Here is a 26,691-nt window from a genome sequence, read left to right as displayed (position 1 = left end):
AATTCCTTTAATCACCCTAGCATCATCTCTAATATTTATGTGTTATAAAATGTAACCTAAATTAGTCATTTGTCATCACCATTAAATGGTGATGACAAATCAAACCCTTATTTTGTCCCAAAGCCTTTATGAACCGAAGAACCAAAAATGTGACAGTTTGTTTATGAAGTCACTATCATAGTGCAAAGCTGACATTTCCCCAGCAAAACTGAGTTCTAACCAATTTCTTTCTTTCATCATTCCAATAAGATCCGCTCTGCACAAACAAGAGGCACAGGCTTGCTTTCCAACTGCTCATTTTCCATCGTTATAATTGAAGGAGCCCTTATTAAAATGTTGAATGTACAGGAAGAATTTATTGGCAGCAAACTCACAATAAATGGGAAGATGTCCACCCATGCAAAAAGGGAGTAATGAAGCCAATAGAGTCTGCGCGTCCAGCTCGTCTCTCGGCTCCTTTCACACTTGCTGCTATGAGGCTGGACAGGGCCCTAATGGCAGCTAAGGGACTGAGCTCAAACACACAAAGAAGCCAACCCTGCGTTGTAACAGGGAGCAGGCTTATTACTGTGGGCATTAGTCTTTCACAGCACAAATCCACGGGTGAATGGGGGTGAAATATTCTGTATGTCTGCCTCAGATGTGTTTTCACCTGGGGAACAATTCAGCCTTTTTAGCCTGTGGGCCAAAGCCAGCAGGTGGGTGACACATCCGCTGACATACCTGCTGGGTAATGGTGGGAGGCTTAATCACAAGCTGAAAAACAGTGATATTGTGAATCACATCCGTTGTTACAACTATATCAGAAGAGGCCCTGGTGTACATTGTGCCTCCTGCCTGAAGACAGTGACGAGTCACTCTGATCTCAGCTATAAGTTAGAACTGATTATTATGCAAATATGCGGTCACATACCGGGGGTTATCCCTTAACTTTCTTCCATGGAAGTGACTAGCTATTCATTACTGTATAGACCGACATCACCATTCTTTACTGTCTGCCGAAGAACTTGCAGACTTTCCAAGATAAAATGTGACCACAGCAAAAGTCTGCATCCCATTTCTGTCATGCTGCAAAGTACAAAAGCAAAATATACATTTAAGAATCATACTCAGTTGCGTTGGGTTGTGTCTGCAAGCCCAAACTTTATTTATGCACCAATCTGTAGACCTTTCCAGAACCCCCAAACTATTCTACACGATAATTTGAAACCTACATTTGTGTCACTGACGCTGTGTTTACGGTGGTACTGGAAGAAGCAATATCTGTTGTTAGTGAATGCTTTAAGATATTTACTGTTACTGCAAGTCAGCTTTGGAGCCAATTTGTTCCTGACTGTCATGATTACTGGAAAAAAAAAACAACAAATCAGTAGAAAAATTTACAAAGAAAACTTTGTGTGTGGGTATCTGTGTGTGTGGCAACATTATGACTACTTTGACTATGTGTGGGCAAAATGTTTGTGCTGTTTGCTTGAACAGCTTCACTTTTCTGTGTTCAAATTTAGTTGAGCAGAAAGATTAGCTTCAGTCACGCTTTCACTGCAGATCTGCAATGATTTACAATCAATGTTCAGTCCTTTATGCTTTCCTGTGCACCAGTGCCCACTGTGGAACCAGTTGCACACATTTCCACCAAATGCTAATGCCAAAAGCATTAGCACCAGACCATGCATACTTCCCCAACTTTTACTACTTAATGTAATATTACACAGTCGGGTCGGGAGCCAGTCAAACACCCCTCCTGTTTCTTTTCTTAATGAAAATTACTTGACTCTGCTGGACAATGTCTGTAATGAGGTCAAGGTGAGATTTGACCGAGAACTCAGGACAAAGGAAAAGAACACTTGATAGATGTGTTAAAGCTGTATGTCCCAAACACTGCAAAAACTGCATCTTAGATACTTTGCCCCTTTTTGGATTTATCCCAGAAGGAAAAGTGGGCTAAACCCCCAGTTGCCCTGTACCCCTTGGTGCAAGTGAACCCCTTTCTATATATTATATCATATATATAGAAAGCACTTAAACGTACTGAATCTTTTTTAAATGTAGTATAAAAGTGGGTAAAGTTAATTTGTGACCCTAAATTGCCCTCAGGGGTGAATGTGACTGTGAATGGTTGTCTGTCTCTCTTTGTTAGCCCTGCATCAGACTGACGACCTGTCCTGGTTGTATCCCAGCTCTCTCCCTATGGTATCTGGGATAGGTGCCCCATGACCATGAAAAGGATAAGGGGAAGAAAATGCATTGTCACAGTCAGGAAGATACTTAAATAAAAATCTCTTCTCTTGGTTAACCCACATTTTAAAATTAGAATTATAATTAAAATACAAAAATAAACATTTCTCTTAAATAATAAGAATATTGTCACATACCTTTAAAAAAAAATCTCAGTCCATAATAATAGTATTTTCAAAATACCACAAACTCAAAAGGTTGGGCACAGTAGTTTGAGGTTATTGTCTTACACCTTTGTCCCAGAATTATGACTTTGTCACACCTGGCCTTGAACTTAAATCCCTTCCCCTGTGGGCAGATAAACAGATTACAGTAAGTGGGGTCTTAATAAAAGATAACCCTGCTGACTTGTGAGGAACTTCAAGAACTTGAAGAAAAGATTAACCTACCTGACTCAAATTTTGACCAAGACCAGGCAAAGACTTATGCTCTGTCCTCAAACAACCCTGCAGAGTCTCTGTATTTCACCCTGAGAGAAAGGCATGAACAAAATAAACAAGATCACACTTGTCACACTTCAATGTTTCAGATCATCAAACAAATTTAAATAATAGTCAACAATATCCTGCATAAATACAAAATGCAGTTTTAAATGAGGATTTGTTAATGGAAAAAAAAACTCTCCAAATCCATTTGGCTCTATGTGGAAATTGAAACCCTTCAACTCTTAAATCCTGAATTAATTGTGATGAACTACATTTTATGGAAAGCTGAGTTCAGTTTCACTAGCCACTGCCAGACCTGCTGGATCGAGAAAGCGCTTTAATACAACCTGTCTGACAAAGTGAAGCACATCATGCTACAATCTTAAGAAAGTCATCAACATCCATCAGTCTGGAAAGGGTTGCAAGCTTTGTGACTCCATCAAACCACGGTGAGCACCATTATCCCTAAACAGAGAAAACTTGGAACAGTGGTGAACCTTACCAAAATTAGGAAATGAATGACTAAAAAATCCAACATGAAGGTTTTTTGAGTGGCCTAGTCAAAGTCTGGACTTAAATTTAATTAACATGTTTGCCATGACCTGCTTGAAAACCCTCCAGTGTGGCTGAATTAAAACAATGCTGTAAAGAAGAGTGGCCTAAAGTTCCTACACAGAGATGGGAATTGATTACAGTGATTACAGTTCCTCCTTCCAAGGATGGCACAAAAAAAAGGGGTTATCAGGTTTAGGAGGTAATGACTTTTTCACACAGAGCCAGGTAGATTTATTGGAAATGAAATCATCAATTAAAAACTGCATTTTCTTTAAAAAAAAATAAAAAAAAATAAGCAAAGAAACTTTAAAATCAAGAATTTTCCCAGCACTGTGAATGTTTCTGATCATTTTGCTGACGTTCTTTCTTAGAAGCGTTTGCTCATCTTTCCCATCACAGCTATCCAGAAACGTATCTCCATTAAAGCCCCAACCAGGAAAGCAGTAAAGAGGCTTCTACAAAAAATCATTTGTCTGATGTCATCACACCGATGCCTCAAAATGAGCGTTAAAATGCTATACAGCTGCAGGAACATATTTAGCAATCATTCAGCCCTGGTTAGAAGGAGTAAGTTAAACTCTGCGCTAATCCATCTCTGAAAATCAAACCTCATAGGCAGTTACAGGAAAAAGTGCGATGGAGGATTTTGCCAAAGAGAAGCTGTACGAGTTATAAACATAAGTGTTCCTGTACTTTTTTCTCCTATGCAGACGGTGACTGATTAATCAGCATGTTTAATGACTACGTGACAAAAAAACTGCTTGTGGTTTTAGTCAGACTGTATTCGTATTGAAGACAACACAACCACCTTTTGTGAGTGATCAGTGTTGGAATCAAGCAATCAAGGTAGTCTTCTGTAAGGCTGAGTATTAGGATACTCTGCCTTCTTTAGGTATCTATGTTGTTTGGATTTTATTATATATTTGATCTTTTTTTTTTTTTTACCACACCTGCTTTCTCTCATGCATTATTCAGGAGGAACTGTGATTAATGCCACACCAGAAAAAAGGAAACTGTTCAGTTTCACTAACAGTGTCGCTTTGTCATACTGTATGTGGAAAACTAGCTGGCTGGCAACACAATCTTCCATTTATAGATAAATTATAGGTATCCGTGTTATGGCTCACAAAGTGACTTTGAGCTGCATAAAAAAAATGCATTTCATAGATTGAAGTTGCTGCTTTTCTTGGAATGTGTCAGCAGTTTTAATGGCATCATTCATAGTGAATTATATTTGATTCACAAATCCATTTTCTAATTCATTTTTACTGTCTAGGACAGAACAATCAATATCCATGAAGATGAATTCTTTCTCCCAAAGACATAAACATGCACAACAGTGAAATGTGGGCCTACACTCGTTATATCCAAAGTTCACTTTCTAATAAGTTCATATTCTTTAATATACTCAGATATCCTGCTTATTCTCTGTGTGATTCCACCTTTCTGCCCTGATCGCCTTTATTTCTGAATCTGTAGCTGCAAGACTGCAATACATTTCACATTTATTTCGTGTTCTTTCTTCATTTTGATCAATAAAAGATGCTTTTGTTTTTAATAAAAGGGGTAAAAACAGGAAAATCATTTCAGCAAGCTTTTGAAATTGAAAAGCAGCATCGACCTCACCTTTAATATATGCCCAGAAGCTCTGAATAAGTGTTACTTTTTATTATGCTGCAATTCAGTAAAGCTTGAATTTTCTATTCCATCCCATGGATGAACAAAAATTACGATACATGAAAGCTATTTACTAATACTCAGTTAAAACTGACATTTTAATGCTGTGTCCACACACTAATTTAAAGACGCCGTAAACAAAAGCCTTTAAGAAATCAATACAGAGTCAGTTCGTTTTAAAAAGGTCCCCGAATTGTTTTATGGGTTTGGTATTGTTTTTGAATCTATTGTTTTTATAGTTTTCTTTCAGCCTGGAATATCTGCCACCTTTTCTTTTCTTCCTCACTTTTTTGATCAGTGACATAAATCACTGTGGACTTGATGCTACCCTCTGACCTCACCACTTATATCTTGATATTTTGCTTCCAAGGAACTTCACTTTTTTAAAGGATATTCTTTGGACATTGGCTGCTTTTTCACTTATTTTCTCCCTGCCATTGCAGTAAAAGTATGCCTGCATGGAAAAACACACAATGGGACACTATCAGTCATGGACTGGTCTCACCAGAGCTCGTACTTCAACAATACTGCAGTACTGTAGGATCATCATGATAAAGAGCAGACCAAAAAACATCCAGAGGAAACAGTCACTTTGGGTCAAATGTTGGTTGTCTTGGAATAATAAAAGAAGCACAGACTATCCTTCTGCAGCAGCTTCATGAAGAACCACGCCTTGCTAGAAATATTTCAAACTGGTTTCTTGTTTTCAGGTTTGTCAACACTAAATGGCACATTTCAGTTTTGTATATTTCTCTACACACTGCTAAAGTGGAAGTTTAAACTGATGATACAAGCAAACCAAATCCCAAAACAGCTGTCCAGTAAATGTTTAGGTTGGTGGGGACTGGAGAATTTCACACTTTGCAGTTTTGTGTGATCTCCTGAGGTCAGCGCCTGCCACTACACATTATTTCAATCCAGTAAGGTCAATGGAGAAGCATCAAAGACACTATCTGGTATTTCCTTGGTTACTGGGACAGGATATGCAACATTTCTGTGTCTATCATACTGTTTTGCTTTTGGGTTTTCTTGCAGATTCACAAATAATCTAGAACTTTACAGCTTTCTGTATCCTGAGCTTTGACAATTTGGAAGCAGAACGTGAAAGATCAGGATTTACTACATGTTCTTCCACCACATTCAGCTTAGGCAAAGGGAACCATTAAGTTTTCTGTAGAATGGGTCAGTGGGTTGATAAGAAAGATGTAATATTTCACCAGGTCTCCGTGTCCTCTACAAACAAGGTGGAAGCTAATGGTATCCTCAGCTGTTGTGCAAGGGCACTGTCACTCCAGGGATTAGATCCCTGGAGTGACAGGGATCTCTCTCCAGATCTCTCTGGACTCTGTTCAAAGGAACTGGATATTACTGTTTATCACAGGGTGCTGGTCACTGTTTGTGGGTTGATGTGTTAACTGAGTTTGTCTTTGTTCATCAGCCAGTGGGGGTGATTCCTCTCAGGTATGATGGGACGACTTCTTGGACAGGATGTCATTTGGACCCTATTATGCAGGCCGGATGTTGTTTCATCTCCACCCAACAACATGAGTGAGGTATTGTGGAGGTTTTCTGTGCTGAGTGGGGGAAACCACAGATAGCACAATTACATAATGCTTTCATCCTTGTTCTGTATGCTCACGCTCAGTCGTTGTGCCAGCTCATCTTCACGGTGTTCAGACATTAAAGCAACACACAGCTTTCTGGAACTCTGACATGTTACTGTAAGTGTGTTTAAAAAAAAACTGCTACCCAACAATGTCTTGTCATTTCATGTAGCATGCTGTGTAGTGTTGCTACTCACTACAACATGCTTCCCACCACAGCATTTGTGGTAGATTGGAGATGATGTATCTGGGTCTGTACTGGCAGATGATACTTGTTGTAAGATGTAAGGATCTTTTTCAAGATGTGAAAATCAGAACTTTGTTTCATCTTTAATGCATTTTTGTCAAGGTGGTGTATTTGCCACATATGATAAATTCTTTGCAGACCTTTAAATATATTTGTTTGATCCAGCACTTCATCACCAAGTTCTCCATCGACTCGTTTTTCAAGAATTTGATTAAACTTTATTAAGTACTGTTTATTTCATATTTTTAGTCCCTCCAAGCAGATCATGTGTTTATTTATAAATTATATTATTATTATTCTATTATCCCACAGCTGACACATTTCTCTATCTATTCTCTATCTGTTTGCCTTCCCCTTGTACTGTCTAAATGAGTAACATTTGACACTACAACATTAAAATAAAATAATACTATGGAGTTAAAGTAAAGTCAACACAGGGTTATGCTTGCAGCATGTGAGCAATCACAAACGTTGAATACTCACAGTGAAGTGGCTTGTTTGTAAAAATAAAGAGATCTTGGCTATTATAAAATGCTAAGAGGTTAAACACATGTTATATACACTATGGAGGAACACAGTGACTGCAGCCCAAACAGCAGAGTGGTTGAATGGACGTGCGAAAGATGGGTTTATTTAGACTGTTATACAGACTGAGACCAGGTTAAAGGCAACTTTTTAAAAAATGAATTCAAACTGATTACGTAGGTTGACTTGCAAATTTCATGCAAGATCAACAAGTGCAAGGATTTAATGTTGTATCCTTTGTAAATATCACAGCCAACATTATCAAGTAAACGAGCTTCAATGATTTAGCTTCTTTATAACCACACTGGCCAACGTATGTGACGTAGAGAAGATGGAGTTTGGAAACGTTAATAACTTCTTTAGTACATCAGCATAGAAAGCTGCAACCATGATGGAGAGGGCGCAGCAGCTCTGACCATGTCAGATCAGCATCTATGAGAATGTCTAAATATAATACATCTAACCAGCTGTTTTGCCAACACTCCACCTTCATTTTTCATTCATATTTTAATTATGTCTGTAGATATTGACAGTTAAACATATCACACTGCTCAAGTCTTTTTTTTTTTATAAGCCTGTCCCGTTTGGATCTTTGGCCATGTCTGAAGACCAAAAAAGATGCCTAGTGGAGTTACTTTACCAAGTGGATCATCATGGACTTGCCATATTGGTCCATTTGATTGACCTTATGTATTTATTTTATTTTATTTTCAGTTGTTATATACGGTGGCCCCTAGAGACAAAGCACGTACAAACTCCAAAACACATGCAAATTCCAAAACACATGCAAACTCCAAAACACTTGCAAACTAAAGAACACATGCAAACTCCAAAACACATACAAACTCCAAAACACTTGCAAAATCCAAAACACTTGCAAAACCCAAAACACGTACAAACTCCAAAACACTTGCAAAACCCAAAACACTTGCAAACTAAAAAACACATGCAAATTCCAAAACACGTACAAATTCCAAAACACTTGCAAAATCCAAAACACTTGCAAACTAAAAAACACATGCAAATTCCAAAACACGTACAAACTCCAAAACACTTGCAAACTAAAAAACACATGCAAAATCCAAAACACTTGCAAAATCCAAAACACTTGCAAACTAAAAAACACATGCAAATTCCAAAACACGTACAAAATCCAAAACACTTGCAAACTAAAAAACACATGCAAACTAAAAAACACATGCAAATTCCAAAACACGTACAAACTCCAAAACACGTACAAACTCCAAAACACGTACAAACTCCAAAACACGTACAAATTCCAAAACACGTACAAATTCCAAAACACGTACAAATTCCAAAACACTTGCAAACTCAAAAACACATGCAAATTCCAAAACACAACGGAAGTGCTCCAGGACGCTAGGGGCAGTGTTGAGCTCGATTTGCAAAATAAACGGCAAGTTTGTCTGTATGGGACGGTCTAGTCTCCGTCGCGCTTCCCAGGTTGCCTAGCAACCGTGATCCTAACCGCTGGAAACATGTCATACAACTTGGTTTGACAGAAATGAGGGAGAACATATTTTGTTCATTTGTTTGTTTGTTTCTACATGACCTTTGTGTGATTTGATAAGTATCTGAGGCTGAGACCACAGGACAGTAAAACATGATTTTTGGGCTTCATTTCTGTACTGAACAGTCATTTCAAGATTAATTAGTAAATAAGAATTAGCTGATGTTGTTCATGAGACTAAAGTCATATCACTTTGGTAATGTAAATATAATATGGCCAATATTCTAGTTATTATATTAATCATTATTAGCTATTACAGCAGTGAACATGAACTCTGTGTCAAATACTGAGCTTCAGTACAGATTCAAGTTGCAGTTATTTATATGTCTTATCACCTTAAATCTTCACTCAAAGACAAGTATCTTTGACAGTGCATATATAGGTGTATCATATATAAGAGACAAATGTTGTTCCTTCATGCTGGCATTACTAAATTTGGCTCATTGCTTACATATATTTATAAAAAGAAAATGTACAAGCTGTGATAACTGTTTCTGATAAAATGAAGAGTAGACTGATATATGAAATATTCCTTTATTGGGTGAGAAAATCAGACCATGTCATAACTGCTTTAAGTCATACAGAATAGATATCAGAGCCTTAAACAGGCTGGCTTCTGCTAAATGGGTCAAACTGGGCAGAAAGTCTACAAACACATAACATCCTTACAGAATATGATGTAACACTATAGATCAACTTACCTCAGAATATATAAAGCATATAAACAATTACAGCAATATGATGCAACAAACACAGCAGTGCTACTGATCCAAAATACTCAAAGCTTCATAGAACTGAAACAAACATTTGTTTTTAGCTCCATTCTGCTGCTGATACATACTTTAGGTTTCTGAATATTACACTTGTTGCTGCCTTTCATAGTGTGTAACTTGAAGGCCCTGAGTACTTTCTCCCACACTGAAAACACTGGAATGATAAAATTATTTGAACATTACCTAATAAGACTGATTCAGGACAGACAATTAGTTATTTTAAACTTTTCTAGCAGTCCTTCACAAACAGGGAACAGTCTGTCTATTCTCTCCATCTGTCAGCTGCTGCTGGCTCTTCCTCACACACTGTTGAGTTTGTCCTGGTGGATCATCAGGGGTGCAAAGCCTCACAGATGATGTGCAGCAGTGGGTCCCTCAGTCTGTCCTCACTCTGGACACTTGCAGTTGTCACACATGGAAATCAAATGTGTGATAAGCTGCAGGATTCAAACACAAGTGTGACTTATAAACACATGTTCATATTTTTATTACACAATCACAGAGAAAGAAACAGAGAGAGAGTGCAGGACAGACAGACAGGTGACAGTCTCAGGTGTATACACTGCTACAAAACAGCACAAAAGAAGGAGGATTTAGTGTTTGTGTTATTACGAAACAAGAGGAGTTCCCAGATGGTACAGTGGACACACATGTGTGACTCCTGTGATTAAAGCATCTTTCTTTCAGCTTAACGAGTGAACCGTCAGCTCGTTCAAACACACGTTAAAGTCCGTTTGGCTCGACACCACCGAACAGAGGCAGCAATATAACATAGCTAACATTAACAGTGCAGTGAATCTTCCTTGTGCTGTGATATTCAGGACTGCAAACCGAGCAGCATCACTGACTTTCAGCTTGTTGTGTTTGTGGATATATGACTGACTTTAATTATCCACAAAATCATCACAATCTCTGTAAGATTAAGATCGACTATATATATTTTTTTAAAGTAAAGGCTTTAAAACCAAGTTAATTCTGAAAGTACAGACATGACTAATGTCACATAACTTTCCCGACATGTGGCCAACAATAATGGTTTAATGTTCTTCATTAAAAAAATATTTGCGCATAAATAAGTGACATAATATTCAGTACTTACTTCTGAAAGTTTACACTTCCTCCGCTCCGCTTCCACCGTTTTTTTTCGGCAAAATTATCCACACCACCACCGCACTATGAAGTCTGGGATATGTTGGGCCATGAAGGCTACACCGACCCATCCTTAAAATTCAGGGAAATTATGGACGCATTTGAGGGCCGCATTTCGAGCAGCCTTTGAATTGGGAAAGCCTTCTCTTGTCGCTGTGACGTAATCGGCCTTAAAATGCGGCCTTTAAGGCTGCAAACCCCAAATCCGGTCATTGGTACTTCCTGGCTTGTGTAGTTACTAGGTAACAAAAGCTCAACACTGCCCCTAGCGTCCTGGAGCACTTCCGTTGTGTTTTGGAATTTGCATGTGTTTTTGAGTTTGCAAGTGTTTTGGAATTTGTACGTGTTTTGGATTTTGCAAGTGTTTTGGAATTTGTACGTGTTTTGGAATTTGCATGTGTTTTTTAGTTTGCAAGTGTTTTGGAATTTGTACGTGTTTTGGAATTTGCATGTGTTTTTTAGTTTGCAAGTGTTTTGGATTTTGCAAGTGTTTTGGAATTTGCACGTGTTTTGGAGTTTGCATGTGTTTTTTAGTTTGCAAGTGTTTTGGAGTTTGCAAGTGTTTTGGAGTTTGCAAGTGTTTTGGAGTTTGCAAGTGTTTTGGAGTTTGCAAGTGTTTTGGAGTTTGTACGTGCTTTGTCTCTAGGGGCCACCATAGTTATAGACAGGACAGACATGACTGGGGGATAGGACAGGGAGAGAGAAAGAATGAAAGAAAGAGAGGGAGGGAGAGAAAGACAAAATAGAGGGGAGAGAGAAAAAAAGAAAAGCAAACAAACAAACAAACAAACAAACAAACAAACGAGAAAGAAACCCACCTGGATCACCTGTCTAGAGAAGAGAAAAAAACAGAAGAGAAAACAAACAAAAAAAGAGCAACATAATAAATACAACACCATTGCAATAAACTAGCTAACAGTAGATAACAGTAGATGCTAAATATTAAATGTTATTGTGCAGTACGCAAGATCGGCAGTGCACAATGTGCTTTGAGGTAGCAGACAAGAAAGGTGTAGTTTGTGTCTGTGAACACTCATGTGTATACCTGTGTGCACATCTGTGTGGATCAGCACGCTTGTATTCAAAAGGTTTCTCCATGCAACTATCTGCTAAGGAGTGTGGGGAGCGATAGCCCCGTCCCCCAGGGCATGAAGCATGTATGGAGGAGATCCAGGCCCCAGACATCCAGAGGGCCCAGAGTACGAGGACCCAAGGAGGACCACCAAACGGGCAACCGTGCCACCCTCCTGGGAAGAGTTGAGGAGAGCCCCAGACAAGGGGTCACCCAGCAGCCACAGAGCAGAGGCCAGAGGGGGTTGTAGTGACGTGCCCGCGGGCTCTGCCGGTGGCCAGCTGTGCCAGAGAGGAGCAAGCCCCAGGTCCAGAAGCAGGAGGCCTGAGGGCGCCCTACCCCTGAGAAGGGGCCCAGCCGGGCCACAGGTACCAGGCCCCGCCAAGCGGCCACCAGGAGTGAGCCGGTACATACATGAGCTCCCAGCCCCAGACGCCAAGAACCACCAACGCACCAACATCTGAGGGCATCGGCCACTGGCAGGGAGTGTGGTGAGGGGAGATAGGCCTCCATACCACGGAGAGCCTGAGATATTCCATGAGAGGTGGAGTCTAAGACCCGACCTGCCATATAGACACAGACGAACAGGTGCACACAGACACAAACATGTATTCCCACCCCCATATACACATAAGCAAATATTCGGCACTCAACCGACGTGGAGACAGACACAAATAGACACTGTACACACATTCACACTCCCCAAACATACTCTATATCCCAGGTTCAGGTACCCTCGCCCCAAAGGGGCAAACCATACCTAGACCCAGGACATGTAACCCTTTTCCCTGGGGTGGAGGCAAGCAGACCGCCACCTTATCTGCAGTAGCAGGGAGGCCCCGCATCTCAGACCCCAATCTGACGGCCAACACCTCCTCCCAGCCCCGACGGTTAACAGAGAACGGGGGTGAGTGAAGACCCCAAACCTCCCTCCGCCCACTCATATGTAGTGTTGCTGCGTGTTGTACTAAAGTGCATTTAAAACACAGGAGGGCATGGTGCTTCCTGCCAGAGAGCAGCACGGCTCCTCCCGAAAACCCTCAGTGTCTATATGCATTTAAAATTGGGGGTTGGGCACCAGCGCCAGAGGTGGGTTTGAATACACAGACCATCCTCTGGATGCCGTCTAACGTGCCCATCCTCAAGGCCCTATATGTATGTGTTATGAGAGTATGAGTAATGTGGAAATCTAGGTCACGGAATAAAATTAAGGCACAGGCGGCCAGAAGGGGACAGAGGGGGAGTGCCTCCCCTGCACCCTGGTGACACACCTGCACCCCAAGCCCTGCATGTGCAGGTGGCTGGGGCCAGCTCCCCCACTGACCCCAGTAGGCACCCCCACACCCTGGAACCCACCGGCGCAAGGTGCCCCAGGCCCATCCGGACCGGGGACCACAGCAGCAGTACTGCCCAGCCCCACAGAGTCCAGGGCAGCCCACCCGACCCCACCGCAGAGAAAACTGCACCCACCCCATCATCCACTCATCTCCCAGACTACACAAGACAATAGACACCCAGGTTGAGTTCATTCTCCACTGCTCAAGTCTTTTAATTCAGCTGTTTTTTATCATTATTAATATATTTAAAAAGACTTTAAGGAATTCTAGATGTGGGCCTGTGAGCTAATGAACATCTGTTTTTTCACAGATCTGTAGGACAGCCACTACAAAGAATATGATGCTGGACATTCAACAGAATATAAATTATTTAAAATTAGCTCAACCTTAAATGTGCGCAGCAGTAATATCATTTAATCTAACACTGATGGGGAACATTTCTCTGCATTTTTACTTTTCATAATGCATTTTGTTTACATTTCAATTTAAAGGTGTTTTCATTGTGGTTTCTCATTTCTTCATAATCTACATAAAGGAATGGTTTTAAAAACGTCCCACTGCTTGTCATTTACAGCTAATAAAACATAATTTTGGTAATATAGTAGATTTTTAACTATAGCAGTAATAATATTTTACAATTTTTCCGCCAAAGGAAGGACTGTAGAAATGTGAGGATGTCCATGTAAAGCGCAGACAGTCAGCTGATCTTTTTTTTTTTATCTTGTTAAACTGGTAAATCGTGGAGGAAGATGGTTTTTGTTGGGGTGGAGGTGGGGTGGGGGCATCATCTCTGCTTGCCTTTCTGTAAAGGCAACGCATGGCGCTGTCATAACCACTTAAGTGGATTGGACTCAAATGCAGAACTCTATACTAAAAGTTTATTCACAAGCACACAAGGATGGCAATAGTTTAGACAAAAGGTCTGTGTTAGTGAAGTCCGAGGTTCCAGACAAACAGACAAATCCACAGTTCCTTCTCTCCTCAGAATCTCTGTCACCAAGCACAAGTCCCAGCTCTCCGGTTTCCAGACAGAAGACAACAAGGTAAATAGCTTTCACAGAGAAAAAACATAGCAAAAACAACAAGCAAGGGAACCAGCTTCAATCCTGCAAAGACTGAAGGCAAACCACCACACATGAAATGAGACGATGAGGAGCAGGTGAGCTCATTACTTCCAGGTGCGTGGAGCCAAAGGGCAGGAACCCAAGATGTGTCCCAACTCTGAAAAACAAGCACGAATTTAACTCCCAAACAAAGACAGACAGAGGAGAGGAGAAAGAGAGAGAGAAAATGGTGAGCCAGCACAGGAGGACTGAGCGACCATGACAGAAAGACAGCAGGTTTTACACACTCTTTAAAAACAAGATGTGATCTGACGTGTGAGTGATCTTCCAGAAATGGTGACATCATAGAACTCTTCAGTCAGTAGTGTGTGGTGTTGCACGTTTCTCTTACTTCTAACATAACCTGCTCCAGAGGATGTGAGGTCTCCAGTATTAGTTACCACGGTGATGTAACTTTGGGTAACAGGTGAACCTTCATAAGCTTAAAAACTTAGAATTAACCCTAAAGGTATTCTGCTGCTCTCTCGCTGTATTACGGTTCTGGGTAAGATGTATGGAGGATAACGAGTGCCAAAATGAATTAAATAAATACATTAAATAATTATTTAAGTGTCATTAATGGATTAAAATTGGAACTAAGTAAAGAAATACATCATTTCTAAAATAAAAAAAATATAAAATGCCTTGATATTTAATTGTTTATTTTTGTAATTAATGTAATATAATTTTGTAATTAATTATTAACAAAGTTAATTATTTAATGTTGTATAACAATAACAACTGTACAGTTTCAAAGTCAGGTGTGTGAAGCTAGACTGGGTTGAACCTAAGCAGTGTAATGCAGTGATACAGAAACGACAAACGCTAACAAAGGTTCAAAGTTAACTGTGCTACTACTCACTAGACCAATGCACTTAACTGAGTGTCTGTCAGGTTTGGCAGGTTAGAGTCTATCTTGGGTCATATTGAGACTGGAGGACATAAAGCTTCCACAGACAAATGATTTAAAGCAATTAGAAGAAATGGTGAGCACCTAATTCCACAAAACCACAGCTGACATGATCAGGTGAACACAGATTTTTTTTTCTTAATGAGCAATTTTCAGGTCTAAGCCATGCTTTCTCTTTTTACTCTCACTGCGTGCTGCAGTTGTCCTTACAAACTAGGTACTGTTGGCATATGGTGAAAAAGTTAAGTGATTGCTCCTGTAGTAAGCAAAAAAAACCATGAATGACTGAAATTCAGCTGCCCTCCTCTCAAAGGTGGTTTCCTTGTGCAGCAGTGCACTGCTGTCAACACTGTCTGCAACTTTTTAAAACTGTCAAAACAGCAACGCCTTCAATTAATTTTTAAGGAATAGGGTTCTCCCCCCACACGCCTTAGAATATCACAGTAGAACTGCTAATCTCACTTTAGGAACAAATTTACCTGTACAAAAATAGTCAAAAAATTAACAAAGAGCATGATCCTGGTCATAATTTGGGTCAAGGGTCGTCCAGTGTCTTGACGGACAGCCAATGGGATCCTCCGGCTCAGTGCTGGTGAAATTTTTTGGTGTCTTCCACTTGACTTTTGTTTCATGACCCTCAGGATCATTTAAGAAATTCCAAATGACTGTCTTACTGCTCCCTCTTCAAGAGGGAGCTGAGTGTAAAAGCAAAGCTCTCAATTTACCGGTCGATCTACGTCCCTACCCTCACCTATGGCCACGAGCTGTGGGTAGTGACCGAAAGAACGAGATCGCGGATACAAGCGGCAGAAATGAGCTTCCTCCGAAGGGTGGCTGGCCTCTCCCTTAGAGATAGGGTGAGAAGTTCGGCCATCAAAGGGGCTCAGAGTAGAGCAGCTGCTGCTCCACATCGAAAGGAGCCAGCTGAGGTGGTTCGGGCATCTGACAAGGATGCCTCCTGGGCGCCTCCTGGGTGAGGTGTTCCGGGCATGTCCCACCGGGAGGAGGCCCCGGGGCAAACCCAGGACACGCTGGAGAGATTATATCTCTCGGCTGGCCTGGGAACGCCTTTGTGTTCCCCCGGATAAGCTGGAGGAGGTGGCTGGGGAGAGGGAGGTCTTGGCCTCTCTGCTTAGGCTGCTGCCCCTGCAACCCGGCCTTGGATAAAGCGGATGAAGATGGACGGATGGATGTCTTACTGCATCCCACCTCAGCAGCAATGGCGCGTTGCGAGAGACCCTGCTTATGCAGTTCAACACCCTGACCACATTCAAAAAGGGAACGTTTTTTTGCTTTGCCATCAGAATGTCATGACAGTGTGACTACCTGACAGAAAATGACAATGAATCCACATTTTTGCACAGATGTGGCCTTTTAAAACCATGTGGTCTTAAACTTTTGATCGGGACTGCATGCGCTAAACACCTAACCCAGAAATTACATCTGAGTAATCAGAGTAATCTGTTTTATTCAAAATAAATGATCTCTGGTTTAAAATTGAAAATATGTAAGCTATAAACTCATAATTACATTGTTCCACAGAAAACAAGGACTTTTGTGCACCTGCTCTTTTGTTTTTCTCTTTTTTTCTTAACTGCAATTTTTATTAATTCACATTGAATGTTTTATGAGAACTGATCCTTCTGTATGTCACACATCAATGTCTTAATGTGTTTTTTCAGTTCCATCTCTGTTGTTTCAGAAAGTCATTGTATACTGTGCATTATCCTGCTTATACAATGCTGACTAATCACAAGGAGAAATTTCAAATTGCCCTTCATTTCTCAGAATGTGAAGATCTAGTTCTTACAAGAAACCAATTACTACCCAAGGAGTGGAAGCATGCCAGTTTCTGTGAAAGCAAGTTTGTTCTCCTGAAATTATTACTCATCATTCGCTACATTGTGTTTCCCTGTCCATTACAAAGGTTGCCACATAGATGTTTTCACCAGATTTTGGAGTAATTAATTGTGGAGCAGAAAAAATAATGAACCTGAACACCCCCACTCCCCATCTACTGTAGGTCTGAGTTTGCTTTGTTTGTACTCTTGAATATTGAGGGAAATGATAAACTGGAGCCAAGGGGACACAAATGGTTATTTTGTTGTTGTTCTGTGAACTCTAGTTGGTGCTAATCATTTAAATCCCACATCATTTAGTATTAGTTTGGAAAACATTTTTGCATTTTGGCCTCTGGAGAGATTTGCTCCAATTTTTATCAAGATCTGCTACCTCTCCCAAATGCAGTTCTGAGCATAGTGTGTAAGGTTGACCTAGATTTTGGTCAACAAACATTTTAAAGTAACGTTTCATATTGTCATGTCAGAATGAAAATTACATTTCTACAGTCCATTTTAAACATCACAGCCTATTTCTGAATGTCAGAGGAAAAGGCAAAAGTGGCCGAGGGTTTTTTAAGATTAGCAGTAACACCACTCTTTAGTTGCCAGTTTTGCTTACATATATAACATAACATGTGCAGCAGAGACTCATGAAGGGTTTTTTTCTACTTGCTTTTGTGGCTTTTTAGTCTTTAATGAGACAGGAGGTGGAGAGAAGACAGGAAAGCTGGGGAGAGAGAGTTGTAGTAACTGTCTTTGGTGCAACAGCCTGATGGTATATGGGTTACCTGCTCAACCCAGTGAGTTACACCATTGATTCCAGTATAGCTCTGCAGCTCACATAAAGCTCTGCGGTTGTCAGGCAGGAAACAAAAAGTCAGAAGTCACGTTCAACTGCATGCCTTCCCTCTCAAGTCCTGCCTCCTCTTTTCTCAGTATGTTAGCATTAATTAATTCAGTGTCAGATAAGTCGGCTTTATAATTGCTACGTTGAGTATTCTGGGATCTGAGCCACACACTTTATAATTTATAACGACGAGAGAGTGCATCGACTGGAGGGATCAAAACTGGCAGTTACCCAGTTAATGCTTTGTTTTCAACGTGACCTCCATATTTGCGGTCAGCAAATATAAATTCGATGTGAGCTCATTCACGAATGCTGACGTATTAAAGAGTTTAAATATGAAGTTTTTAGATTGAGCTTCTGCTCTCCACACACTATGTTGTGAGTACTTTTCAGAAAAGCTGCTGACATCAACATTGTGTGGCTCGGGGTAACGTTGCCATTAAGTACAAAGACAATGACACAATTTGGTTTATTGATCACAGAGGATCATTTTTATTGTGATGCGCAATGCAGTTGTGTGTGCTAGTGTAAAAAATAATATAATTTGCTGTGTTAAGTCATTGAAGGCCTGTGTAAATATATTAGCCAATTAAATAGCAGGTACTCTGTACTCAGCAGCTTACACGATTAACAGTAACATTTTTATTCTGATTAAATTAACACTGATTTCTCATCAAATAGTTAAGTGTATAAAATCGTATAATAAGAGGCCTGTTACAACACCATCTCTCTGAAGCAGGTGTCTTACCATATGCTGCCTCAATTACACAAAAATCTTTAAAGACTTCTAACACCGCTCATTATAATCTGTATGGTACTGTGCCCTCTCTCTTCTCCCTGACCCTGATGTTATTTATAGCCAAGCAGAGACTCAAGTGCCTGGTATAAAGGAGAGAAGTGAAATTTCATGTTGAGGGAGGCCTGGAGAGGCTGTGAGATAGAGCACCTGCAATTGTTTTCACATGATTTTCATGTAGAACAGCATCAGACCCAGGCCAAGACAAGAATAGGTCATTTTCTCCATGTATGAGCAGCTAGGACCTTAAAATTATTGTAATTCAAGATATGAAAACAGATAGAAAAGCAGATTACTGGCATTTCATTTTTGTTTTTTTGTTTGTTATTTTACGCTCTGTTCATTTTATATGCAGTCAGCACATAAGCAAAAGCACATACATGCCGTGTTTCTACACAGGTTTCACTGCCCTGAGTGAGGAGGAATTTCAGCACCACGGACAGCACCGCTGCAGTAGGCCTGAAAGCATCAGTCACTACCAACCTGTAAATCAAGCCTGCAAAATCACTACAGTAGGACAGGAAAATGGAAGAAGTGTGTGGAATTGTGTGTTCATTGCATCAAGTCAAACAAGTGCACAGTAAAAGTACAAAAACATCAGAAACTTTGGCATTTTTGTAAAATCAAGTAGAAAAAGGGATAAATTACTACACTCATCCAAAACAACCTGTCCATTCATACCCGTATATGTCATAACCCCACATTTATCCAAATCCTACAGACTGCTACATTAAAGTTTTAATAAAGTTAAAGTGTTTTTGCTCAACGGTGTTATCTCAGCCTGAGCTTTTACACTACCACCCTTTACCAGGAAGTCTGTGTTTCAAACTGTGTTATGGAGTTTTATAAGTTAATAGGAACCATACTGTAGGAGCCACTGATCTATATGAAGGACTAAAAGCCAGCACATCCCATCTGCTGCTGCTTTGATTTTGACCATTCTGTTTTAATCGTTCTCTTGTGAGTCCTCCAATTTTATGGAAGTACAACATTAGATCATTGGAGAGCCCATTTAAACGGTGCTTTTAAGTGTCCCCCTGAGTTTTTCCATCAGTTGGGAAAAAAAGCCCCTGAATTTGCATTTAGATAATGTAACATTATACCTCTCCATTAAACCCAAGTAACACCACTACTGAACAACTTCATGCTATCTTGTGAAAATTTATCAAAGCGTTTTAGTTAAGTGGCTAATGCTAAAATAAATATGTGGCAATAAAAAGGCAACATGTGACCCGGTACATGAGACCGCCCTTTTTTCTTAGCTTCACTGAAACAAAAAGCACGTTTGTCCATAAAACTGAATCAGTCCCGTCTAATAATTTTTTTTACATTTTATATTTTACATTTATATTTATTATTGAAGCTTGCACCAAGGGAGCGGCACTCCAATTTCGTTGTACTCTGTACAATGACAATAAAGGCTATTCTATTCTATTCTATTCTAATGAGGACATCTTTGATTTCGGGGTGGAGATGCCTGCTGTTATATGAACTGTGAGCTTGTCCACTCACATCACATCACTTTCTTTCTGAAGGGTAGATGAACCTTTGCTGACCCTCGTCTCTAGAGGCTGACTGGTGGATTGCTGGCTCTGGATGGTGATACTCAGCCCTTTGCCCTGAGCCGGGACATGGAGTGTCTGTAGACTCGGGGCAAAGGCATGGGGCTGACCACAAGGAACGCAGAGTAGTATTAACGCCTGCCGTGCCACAAGACAGTAGGGTGCAAGATCAGTGTCATAAATGTACCAGGTGCTGGCAAGTGAGAGAGGTAGAAGTAAGACTGTGAGGTCAGACAAGGGTGCGGGGCTTGGAAGAAATGTCAGTTCATCAACAGGCAGGGGGAAAGCTGAAATCAATAGGCCAAGAGACAACTCAACTATGTTAATGTAATTCATGTTAGACTCTTAGATTTCACAAACAGTCTAGTGAGATCAACTTCTCTAGTGAAATAAATGAAACCGTGTGTGTGTGTGTGTGGGGGGGGTACCATTAGAAACAATATTATCATATGGTGATTACTCTTGTACTGCTGGTTAAAAAGTTAATGAAAGCATTGACTGAACCAAAATATTTAAGCTGCAGGTTGTAAAAGTAAAGAATGAGCTGAGAGGAACACAAAGAAGAGGGACAGAGCTACAAAAAAAGTACAAAGTAAGTACAAAGTAAGAAAGGTGTAGCAGAAGCAAAAGTTGTTTTCTGTCACAAGGTTAAAAAAAAAATCAAAGTTTAGGGCAGATCAATCAAAATATCAATAGTATCGATACCACTGCTGGTATTGTTAATGGATCAATACTAACACAGTAAGATCAATATTTTGCTTCTATCCGTCAAGTTGAGCATGTAGGAATTGTATCAAATAAATTTGTTATTTTGGAAATGAAAAACTGTACTTCAAACACGCTCTATGAAAAATGTCTGAACCTTTTTGTGTTGACTGCCACGTCTATTTTATTTATATCCTACAGCACATTTAAACAGCAGAGGCTGACACAATGACAGGCACATTTACATTCCAGGCCTCCGAAAAACACAGTTTCAAAATACATGCTTTGTATTGTTCTTTGCTGTGCTAACATATTACTGTTGAATAAATTAGTTTAACATTTAAACCTATTTTCTGCACATTCCAGCACATAAAATAAAATGTTTTTTGTGTTTACACTCACTCTTTCAAATAGATGCAAGTAAAACACAGCAGAACATAAATAAAGTCAAAGACTCAGCGGTCCTGTTGCTCTATTTTCACCTATTAAGCAGCACTGCGGTAGCGGAGGTTTACCCTGGTGCAGGTGTGCCAGTGTCAGTTGAAGAATCCGCGAGTTTCTCTGTGAGTTTCTCTGTGAGTTTCCCATTACGTCGTTGCGCACTCGGTGCTTGCTTGGAAGTTTAGGGCTTTTTTTCGCTGTAAAAAGAAGTTTTCTTCCCACGCACAATGGACGCTAATGTTTTTGTCACTTTTTATGGAATCAAACTCAAAGTAAGGTCAGTACTTCCACGCTTTAAACGCTGCACGCTCATACTCTCTCCCACAATCGATATATGATCCATTGTTGATCTGCACACAGCTGTTGTCACTAACAGCGCACTTGCTTACGTCACTGTCGTGAGACATTCTCGCAAAAAAATATCACGGTTTTAGTAACGCAGTAACGCAGCGTTCCTACGGGAAAGTAACGGTAATCTAATTACCGTTTTTGCAATAGTAATCCCTTACTTTACTCGTTACGCGAAAAAAGTAATCAGATTACAGTAACGCGTTACTGCCCATCTCTGCAGGTGAAGGTCCTGCACCGCTGCATCAGAGACCAGGCTTGACGGGGCCTAATTTTTTTCCTGTAATGAGGCTTTGCTGACAGCAGTAAATGCAGAATGATGCCAGCTGAGAAGTTTTCATTCCAGATTGGATTTTATGGAAATGTCCTGAACTGCCTTTACTCTCTGCCTTTAAAAGAAAAGTTAAAAAAAAAAATTTAAAAAAATACCTGAGCTCTGACCCCTAGCCTGATAAGGTGGACACACAGTCGAAGGCCCAATTTATCTCCAGGGGACCTGGTGCCCACTCATGAATATTTACCATATTTCTAAAACAGTGCGCTTAGGGCAACAGGACTGCACTTTGTAATCAGTGTTGAAGCAATAGCTTAATAACATCAATTTCATTTTTGTCTCATAGCCTAGTCTGATTGGCTTAAAATGAATTTTCTGCATGTAGTCAGTCACAGGAAATCTGCATATGAAAATGTGCAGACAGTCAGCCCCAAGATAATCTTCCAGCGTTTGTACATTTAAAAAGTACAGTACATTTAAAACTGACACACAGTTTTAAATGTACTGTAAATGCAATGTGTAAATGTGAAAGGACAAGGCAGAGGCGGGAGGCCACTTTGTAGTGTCTCTGATGTCACTGATAATGTTTCTGTACATCCCAGGCTTGCTAAGTGGCAGCGCACTCTGATGTGCAGTGGTTAAAAGCAAGGCGGATATTCCTCCAATAAGCCGAAGGAAAAAAAAGAAGGAAGGACTAAAACTCTTGGCTTTGAACACAGTACTCCCAACCTCCGTTGTGCTGCCTTTCTTAATTATGCCAGGCTATTCTGCTGACAGACAGAAAGTGCACCGTGACACCCAATCAGGACTCCATATTTCATTTCCCCTCTCTCTCTCTCCTTTTTAACCGTTAGTACATTAAACCAGAAATCCGGTGGCTGATTTTCAAAGAGCCTTGATTAAACCCAGGAAATGGGACATGATTTCCCATTTAAAATTCATAACAGGCTAACACTTAAGTAATTTAAATCCCCTTTACCGTTTGAGCAGTTTGTATCGGCATCAGATTGAATAATTTCACCTTAACTGCATCAATCCATTTCATTTCAATTTGATTGCAGGAAAACTCAGTCAGAGGACCCTTGTGTGTTTTCTCTAAAAGGCTTGGCAATGAAAATACAAGCTTCTGAAATGCCCTGCTGCTTGTAATTCAATTTGCTTGACCTTCCAGGGTGCTCTAATTGAAAAAGGCAGTTATATGAGTAATAACTTTATTAGTGTTGAAAACCTGGTTTTGCTAACCCTTTCAAATATGCCTCTCTGAATAAAACTGCGCATATTGTCTCGTATAAATCTGGGAATCTCTGGCTGCTTTGGATGAAAGGCTGTGATGATGCAATCTCCTTCAGAATTGCCGGGTGGTGTTGTCGGAAACTCAAGGAAGTCCAGTGCCGCTGAAGGTTGAAGTTCAAATGAACAGCGGTCTCAGTTTTTGAAGGGGGTCTTCTTCTTGTTGCCAGGCAACATCAGTTAAGGCAATGTGACATTGTCTGTGACCTTACAGATACAATGTTCCCTGGTGAAAGGGAAATTGTGAATTCTACACTGGTTATGAAACAGTCCAAGCCTGTTCAAAGCACAAATAACTGCGTTCTTGGTTTATGTAACAATATTTTTTAAAATTGCTCAAAAAGCAGCCAAAATATCAAAAACCAAAATGTTTCAAAATGCATAAATTAGCTTCCAAAATGATGAGAAAGCGAAAGCTCTGAAATGCCAGAAGCTTTTTTAAATTTTTGCTTCTGTACATCAGAAGAGTAGGTTTTAACCTCCACTGTCGATGGTAAATATTTCCTTAACTTTGTGGCTGTTTCTTTGGTGTGATCAGTTTTGTAAACATTTAACACAAGATGAAGTTTGTTTTGGATTCCAGCAACTAACAAAAAAAAAATCTAACGTACAAGCAGTAATTTCTTGTCATAGCAATACTGCTGCAGACAGTAAAACAGTATCCACAGCAGTGCACCAAATGTCGCCAGGAAGAAAGCATGAAGTCCTCAGAGGAGGCGAGTGGGCTCGGCCCGTTCACCAGTATCAGGGGCTTATCCTCCTATCCCATATGGAAAAGATATATATAAATCTTATAAAGTTTGTATCTGTCTTGTGTGAAACTTGTATGAAAAGTATACAAGAGTGAAAACACATATAAGATCCCTTGGAAAATTATATAATGAAACTTGTATGTTTTGTATACTTACTAAAAAAATATATGAAAGTAATGAGAAAGTGGCCACTTTCATGAGTAAATCATATATGTTTTTACTATTTCTTTTCCATATGGGATCTCATTTGTCTCCAGTGAAAGTTTCTAAAACTTACAGTGTATTGCAGTCACTGCAGAGGTGGCTGTTGGTGGTGATCATCAGCACTCCACTGTGGGTCTTCTTCAGCTTAGAATTCTTGGTGAATTTTGATGAGGCTAAGCTTTTTTGCTTTTTTCGGTATCCAGAAATGAAGGCAACGCCAAATAGCAAACTGTAGGCTGCAGAGCCAGTAGGTGTAGCAACTCACTATCCAACAAGAGAAAAACTAAAATAAGTGTTGGAGGAGGGATCGTGCTGAGGAAACTTGGAAAAGCGTGTTGTTGTGAAAATGATAGAAGTAAGTAAAAACAACCGTGGGTTAAATTGTGATTTAGACGTGGAATCAATGCAGTGGAGAAGTTGGGGTGAAAAATAAAAACAATTCTCTTAAAATAACTCCTAAGTAACTCTGTGGTCATCTGTGCAGAGGTGGGACCAAGTCATTGTTTTGCAAGTCTCAAGTAAGTCTCAAGTCTTTATCCTCAAGTCTCAAGTCAAGTCTCAAGTAATGTCAGGCAAGTCAGAGTCGAGTCTCAAGTCACTGGTGTAAAAGTCCGAGTCAAGTCACAAGTCTGAAACTTTGAATTTCAAGTCCTTTCGAGTCTTTAAAAAAAACAAACGAAAAAATAATGTTGCAGTTATGCTAAATGTAAATATTAGACCATGTAATTTTTAAATCTGTGTTTTTCTCAACACATGACAAAATAGTGAACTTAGAAAATATACACAAATTGTGAAATTGCACCTCTTTAAAATGCAGCTCAATTAAACTTAGCTCCAAGAATAATTTTCACCGACAGTTCTGAGATAAGCTGCATGTTATTCTTGGATGCGGTTGTAGGACCGGCTTTAAAATCGCATGACAAAAATATCATACATATTAAAAAAAACTGAATCACCAACGTAGCCTGGAAAACATTTGCTAGTTAGATGAAGTCAGCTATCTCATCTTAGCATATTTATATGCATATTTATAATCATACGGTTCTTGGAGTGAGTGCACACACTCATGAAGTTTAGTAACTTCCGGTCACTGCAACAAGCCCAGGTACAGTTTACCGACGGATGGGTGCAGGACCTTGAAATGCACCGTGTAGAACGAAAGACCATCGTACGTATCATAAGTTTACCAGTCTCACAAATCGTCGTCATAAATACACATTCGTTAACCGTTTATTAATAGGACCTTTGAGCTCAAGGGTAATTAATTAGTAGTGGAAATAATTTCTGGTACCCATCACAGAAATGTAGCAGTGACAACAATATTGTATGCTGTAATCGTACTGGGCAATTAGTGATACAAAAAACCTGTTTTATCCTGTGAATAAAAGTATGTGTTTTTGTCAATGTACCATAATAACAGAAGCGAAACACAATATTGTGTCAGGACAATTCACTATTTATGCACAATAAATAAAGGAGCATAGCGCGACAATTTCTGTTCAGCGCCAGACTTGCTTGTAACCTATATCACTAATTATGTTATGAAAATGACGTATTAAGTACTAAAAGACACTGACCTTCGTGTAAATGCTTGGAGCAGACTAACCTGTGAGCTGGAGTGTTCTGGGACGTTATATTTGATCTTTGAATGGCTGCAATCCAGACCATCCGTCGTGTCTTTGTTACTTTGGAAACATGGCTCGAACAATTTCTCTTCAACGACGTAATCCGATAACAACCGATCTCTTTACCCGTCGGCTTCCCGTGGCTGTCATGTGACCGGCTATTGCAGTTAATAATACAACAGCTTCTTGACATTTTTGTGTTTCTTTTTATCGCTGTATAACTGATTTTAATTGAAAGCCTGCGTGCGCTAGTACCGCTTGCCACGAGTTCCCAGAATCCTTTGCGGTTCTACCCGTGAATGACGTCACATTTTCAATCGCTATATAATATGCATGTTAAATTTTATATTTGGGGTAAAATATCAAGTCTTTTCAAGTAAACCGGTTCAAGTCCAATTCAAGTCCCAAGTCATTGGTGTAAAAGTCCAAGTCAAGTCACAAGTCTTAGAACATTTTTTCAAGTCAAGTCTAAAGTCATAAAATTAATGACTCGAGTCTGACTCGAGTCCAAGTCATGTGACTCGAGTCCACACCTCTGCATCTGTGGACTTCTAACAACTAACTGGTGATGTGAAAAAGAAACTTATAGACACCCACAAAGCAGGAAGAGGCATTAAAGTCAACATCTACACTGTTCAAAGTGCCATCTGTCTGCTGAAGCTGATATTAGGCACCTTGGCCCCTGTCACCACAAGCTTGGAGAAAGAACACTGTTCCTACTACTAAGCGAGGGGTAGCAATGCTGTGCTTTGGGGTTGTGTGACAGCTAGAAACAGTGGACAGATGGAAAGAAGAAATCCTCGCACAGGATATCAACCAACCTCTGGGTGCAAATAGAAAAAGTTTATCAGGAAGCAAGTGCA

The 26,691-nt window shown here is 40.0% G+C and overlaps 1 long non-coding RNA gene across 1 annotated transcript; it reads right to left on the bottom strand.

The window, feature by feature from the left end:
- Positions 1-2,145: 2,145 nt before the first annotated feature.
- LOC146550371 (uncharacterized) lies at positions 2,146-25,867 on the bottom strand. Its single transcript, XR_014890240.1, has 3 exons — positions 25,810-25,867; positions 2,625-2,704; positions 2,146-2,523 (listed from the first exon to the last, which is right to left on the bottom strand). It is a non-coding gene; the product is annotated as an uncharacterized LOC146550371 (long non-coding RNA).
- Positions 25,868-26,691: the final 824 nt, after the last annotated feature.

The sequence above is a fragment of the Mchenga conophoros genome, linkage group LG20 (assembly GCF_057382185.1).
Source record: "Mchenga conophoros isolate Kocher_MC1m ecotype Shallow Benthic linkage group LG20, M_conophoros_male_GT1.1, whole genome shotgun sequence".
In the NCBI taxonomy this organism is placed as follows: Eukaryota; Metazoa; Chordata; class Actinopteri; order Cichliformes; family Cichlidae; genus Mchenga; species Mchenga conophoros.
The sequence above is the reverse complement of the archived record's forward strand: the minus strand, read 5'-3'. Positions and strand labels throughout refer to the sequence as shown.